The sequence below is a fragment of the Danio rerio genome, chromosome 17, assembly GCF_049306965.1.
Source record: "Danio rerio strain Tuebingen ecotype United States chromosome 17, GRCz12tu, whole genome shotgun sequence".
NCBI lineage: Eukaryota > Metazoa > Chordata > Actinopteri > Cypriniformes > Danionidae > Danio > Danio rerio.
The window spans coordinates 14,326,501-14,332,500 of record NC_133192.1 but is presented as its reverse complement, the minus strand read 5'-3'; positions in this window follow the sequence as shown (position 1 = coordinate 14,332,500).

The following is a 6,000-nucleotide window of genomic DNA, read 5'->3' as shown; positions in this document are numbered from 1 at the left end:
GAAAGAACCTATATGAGGATATATGTGCATATATGACACCTATATGCAGTATATATGCACATTTATACTAATATACGCTGCATATATATGCAACATATAGGCAAACATTGAGGTGCATATATTTGCATATAGAGGCCTTATATGTCTCCTGTATTGCTTCTTCATATCCACATAAAAGCCTTATAAGTACATACAAGATATGTCTCCTATGTAGCTCATATCTCAATTTGGCAACTGTCATATAAGATGCTTAGCTCATATTTTCTATTATCAAGTCAAAAATAAGAAGTAACTAAATTAAACTCAAAAAACGTATATGTGCGAACACTTTAAATTGGTATCACATGTAATTGGCATGTTATAGAATTTAACTTTGGCAAGGAGATGAGAGGAGATGGAAAGCTATGATGTCTATACATTTTCTTGAAACATTTACAAGGCCAATTTTTTCTTGTATGAAGATAGTGAAAAAGAAGGAAATGTATAACAAAATTGTTTGTCGTTTTTTTTTCTGTTCAGTTTTTTGTCTTATTTTTGTTCTTGTACTATATATTTTTTTTCTTGAACTATTTGATTGTTCATAATTTTTCATAATTTTACTAATATATAGGTGAACATATGAGCATACATGCACACATATATACATGCACATATGAACCTATATAGGTACATGTATGCACATAAATATGTACACATATATTTAAATATGTATATATAATATACTGTAGGAAAACGGGCAATTTTATACATGTCACATTTATTTAAAACCTATATCAAAACACATATTAAAACATATATGTTAGTTTTTTTCTGTGTGGGACTACTTAAAAGTGCATATCACTCTGGATTTGAACATTCTTCAAAACCTTTGGGATAATTTAAGTACACAGGCAAAACGTATAAAACTGTTTTAGCTGTTTTTTTTGTGTGTGGAATATTTAAATGAAAACAATCTTATTGTGCCTTTAATTAGCTGTATCTTTGTGTGAAATGAGAAAACGGGTTGTTTTGAGGTACATAAAGTTAGCAAAATCGTCTTCTGACCTGATCTCCATGGTGTCTGAAAAGTATTAGAAATCATTTTCACATTTTCAGGTACACAAGATTTAATCAGAAGTTAGAAATCCAATTTCTCCTCGCTTTAATTTTAATCAGTCTGTTCTAACCTGTGTTTATCTCTATGACTCATATATATAAAAAAGTGTTATTAAAAAGGTGAATAGCTAAAGATAAATATAACTTTTCAAATGTACCATGGTAACCACAGTTTCTGCCACTGTGGCATACCTGTGGGTACTTAAAAAAATAACACAAATGTTCTTGTTTGTGAACAAGTAATGTATTTTATACACTAGCAATATGTTACGCAGGAGAAAGGGCCGAGAAGTAATACATTTTATACTGGGTTTCTTCAAATCTAATTTAAGACTTTTTTAAACCCCTTTTAAGACCAATATTAATTCAATTTTAGACTTATACAAGGCTAAACACTAACAATTTTTTTCTAATGGCCTGGTTACTTCTGTAAATAGTTTTTGTAATGGAAGATCATGTAAAGGGATGTGTTGCTTTAGTTTTCTTTCCCTGATCAGGGAATTTAATCAGGAGAATTTGCTGTAAAATGTGAATTTTTAAGACCTAAAATACGGTGGCCGAGAGAGCTTACACATTCTGCAATTTAAGAAAGCACATGCAATTTCAAAGAAACACCAGCAAATTAAGAAACTATCTTTATCAATTTGACAGCACACATGTTGCAAATTGGTCACGACACAAACAACTGAAGAAATGCACTGCAAATCATAACACAACGGAAATGTTTCTAGAGAACCAGACAGAACTGTTGTGAGCATGTATACACACACACAGACACACACAGACACACACACACACACACACACACACAAAGGCATAAAACGATAACCAAAGTCAAGATTTTAAAACCGCCAAAATGTTCTGCTATACCGTTCCTAGGGTATATGTAAGACTTATTATTTATATTCTTTTTTTTTTAGGACAACAGTATCTCCAGAAGAAAAGATATCCAAAAATGCCATTTTAAAATGTAAAGAAATTAGTGTTTCTGAAATGAAGACACCAGACGTCAATGATTTATTTTAATTATTTAGCCTGACAAGTTTACTGTTCCAAAATATTTTAAATGTTTCTCAAAATAAAATATATTGTGTTCAATGTGGGGTGTGGGGGGGGGGGTGGGGGGGCTGTTGTTTTTTACCCAGACATTTAAAAAGAACTTATTTCAGAGCAGTAATCAAAATACTGTAAAACCGTGATATTTTTATCTAAGGTCATCATACCGTCAGAATCTTACACCGGCCCATGCCTAACACACACAATAAATAATAGCTTCACTGCAGTAGCTATTCCCACTGCCATTAGCAGCAATAAGTTTTTATATAGGATTCTAATTGTACTATACTATATTATACTAAAACGCACTCAAAAATATTTTTGCTGCTTGTTCAAACTACTTATTTAAATTTAACTTAAGTTTTTTGGGGTGAAAAACTATGTTCAATCCACTTAAATTGGTTATGCTAACTTAATAAATTTGTGTTGAGACATTGAATGAACTGTGGAACCCTGCAGAGCAGCTTTCATATTTACCATTATTAAAAACTCATTACAAGACAAAAAATCTGCCCACCAAGGTAAACAATACAGCCTCTGCCTGTCTATTTTGAGTTCATCTGTGTCAGAGTGCTTCAGAGGAAAAGCAGAGCATCGCCTGAGTGCTTTTCCTCCACCCAAAAAGACAAGCACTTGCACTTGGCGTCTCCTCCAAGATTGAACAACTGCAACACAATCGCTCCGGCTCTTCACAGAGATTACTGTGCTTCAGAACAAATGACGGGCTTGTCTGCTTTGCGGCTCAGGGGACTTCAGAGGGTGGTAGGTGCAAGATTGGGGTGAAAGAATTGGCCTTTCAGTGGCCTCCTGCGGGATGCGTGTCAATGCACATGGTTGTGGAGACCCAGAAACTGGCCGTGGTTACTTGAGCCAGTGGCTTTGGAGTTAAATCCAGAGTCTAAGCCTTAGGCCGGCACGGAGAGGAGGCCAGAGCTTTGTAGTAGGATTTGTCAGAAGAACAATATAAGCACGAGTTTGTCCTTTGCTCTGCAGGCCCATGTGGGAGACAACTAGAGTTTCTGGCCCACTTCAGGCGAAAAAGACTGTTGTTGGATGTGCATTTGCAGATATTATTTTTCTGATTTTGTGTGTGGGTTTCTGCTGGACATCATGTGGGTGTGCACGGCTCTTGAGGATATATGGAAAGGCTAAATTAGTACATAATCTGCTACAATGATTCATTAATACTGTGTGAAATTGACTTAAGCAGCCGGTATTTCAAGTACAAATGAAATCAAAACTAGCCTAGAATTTGTTAGCTCACATTGCTAGTTTTGTGATGAACAATTCATCTGTGCATGTCATTGAGGGTGTTTTCAGACCTGCCCTATTTAGTTCTGTTGAATCGCACTAGAGTTTGTTTTCCCTCTTGGTGTGGTTTGCATGGGCAGGTGTGAATGTAGCAGTCGCACAAAAAGCAACATTTTGTGTCTGCCAGTTTGTTTACTTGCAGGATTTCCATTGGCATTTTCCCGCACATTAATTCTGACCAATCAAAAGGTAGTTTAGAAAAAACATTTAATTAAATCTGGCCAATAAGTGATGTGGATTTTGTCACATGACTACATTTTGATTCTTTCAACTGGTTCGGGCCAAAGCAATCAGTGTGGTGTGAAAAGGACCCAAAGACGGCAGAAAACGCTACGTTTTATTTGTTGCCCTTGGTTCGGACCAAATAAACCGAACCACAGATGTGAAAGCAACCTTAGAAAAAAAATTGTTTGCTTTTGCAATCTTTAACTGAAATCCAATTACTTCTATCTGAGGTATTGGGTGTGGCTAACATAATTAACCACACCCCTCCAACTGTCAGTTTTGACAACAAACAGAAGGAGGAGGAGTCTGTTAGGTTGTATTAACTCTCCCAAACACCTTTTCCGAATCTTTACTACATCCAATCAGCTGACAGAAAGAACAAGCCACGCCCACTGTTTTTTTATTTAATATTCCGCTTCTCTAGGAACCGCATCACAATACATAAAGAAAAAATTGGTCACAGTTTATGCTGCATTTCATATCACACACTGTGAAGCAGTGGCACAGTAGGAAGTGCTGTTGCCTCACAGCAAAAAGGTCGCTGGTTCGAGCCTCGGCTCAGTTGGTGTTTCTGTGTGGAGTTTGCATGTTCTCCCTGCGTTTACGTGGGTTTCCTCCGGGTGCTCCGGTTTCCCTCGCAGTCCAAAGACATGCGGTATAGGTGAATTGGGTAGGCTAAATTGTCCGTAGTGTATAAGTGTGTGTGTGAATTTGTGTGTGGACGTTTCCCAGAGATGGGTTGCGGCTGGAAGGGCATCCGCTGCGCAAAAACTTTCTGGATAACTTGGCGGTTCATTCCGCTGTGGCGACCCCGGATAATAAAGGGACTAAGCCGACAAGAAAATGAATGAATGAATGAGTAATATCACACTCCGCTTGATGCCCTTTCAAATGTATTGTCAGAAAAAGGAGACTCAAGGTAAAAATCACATTCATTCTCTTAATAGATAAAGTCATGAAGTAGATTTTTCTTTTCTAAATCTATGTAAAGACACATTTAATTGGGTGAGTGAAAGGTCATGTCAATTTGCCACTATACACTATACACTATACACTCACTTTATTAGGTACACCTGTCCAACTGCTCGTTAACACAAACAAAAAGCTGCTGCAATCATGTCAATATGGACCAAATTCTCTGAAGAATATATCCAGAACCGTGTTGAATCTATGCCACAAAGGATTAAGGCAAAAAGGGGCCCAACCTGGTACTAGTAAAGTGAACCTATAATAAAGTGACCGGTGAGTGTATGTCTTTGTAAACAGGTGGTATGTTAAGGCAAGGGGTCATAAAAGAGCTTGGGGAGAACTTGGGGATACAATGCAGAACCATCTGTGTAAATACAGTGGAAAAAAATAGTTATGAATACATTAGATATGTACATTATAAGGGTAAAAAAGAAGAGGAGGATTTAAATTGGGGTCATAAATGAGTAGGAGCTGGGAGAGGCCTGGTGAACCAGGAACCAGCTGTGAAAACACAAAGCAGGGAGGAAGCAAGGATAAAAGGTACAGCAAATTTCAGGGACATCAGATTTGTCCTGGGAGAGATTGCAGATGGGTTTCCTCTGGACTTTTTTGACAATACTGGAATATCCATTCATTCATTTATTTTCTTTTTGGCTTAGTCCCTTTACTAATCTGGGGTTGCCACAGCAGAATGAACCGCCAACTTATCCAGCATATGTTTTATGCAGCGGATGCCCTTCCAGCTGCAACCCATCTCTGAAAAACATCCATACACACTCATTCAATCTCATACACTACAGACAATTTAGCCTACCCAATTTACCTGTACCGCATGTCAATGAACGGCTCAAATCAGCAACCTTCTTGCTGTGAGGCGATCATGCTACCCGCTGCGCCACTGTGACGCCCTGTTGGAATATCCCATAAAGTCTATTCTTCTGATATTCATAACCTCCAGACTGAGTTTGATTAGGTACGGAAAAGCCAGAAATCACGACAGTTGCAGATCATTTCATAACTCCAGAAGCTTGAGAATTAAGCATTTTGGTACTTTTCTTAAAGTTAGATTTTGCTGTTGGCATGACGCTTCACATGACGTCTAAATCTGTGGCTGTATTCCCAACCCGTTCAAAGATTTCAACCCGATGGGGGTGCAGGAACCCAACCAGGCTAGACTAAACGTCTACAAGAAATATAAACAGAGTCCAGAAAAATAGCAATTAGGAGAAAAACGTACATTTTAGGCTTGCGTATGTGGGAAAACACAACGGATGTTTTGGAGAATTTGAGCCCAAAGCTCAGCAGTAGAGCAAACATGGTGTAGACTGCTACTCTGTGCCTAGG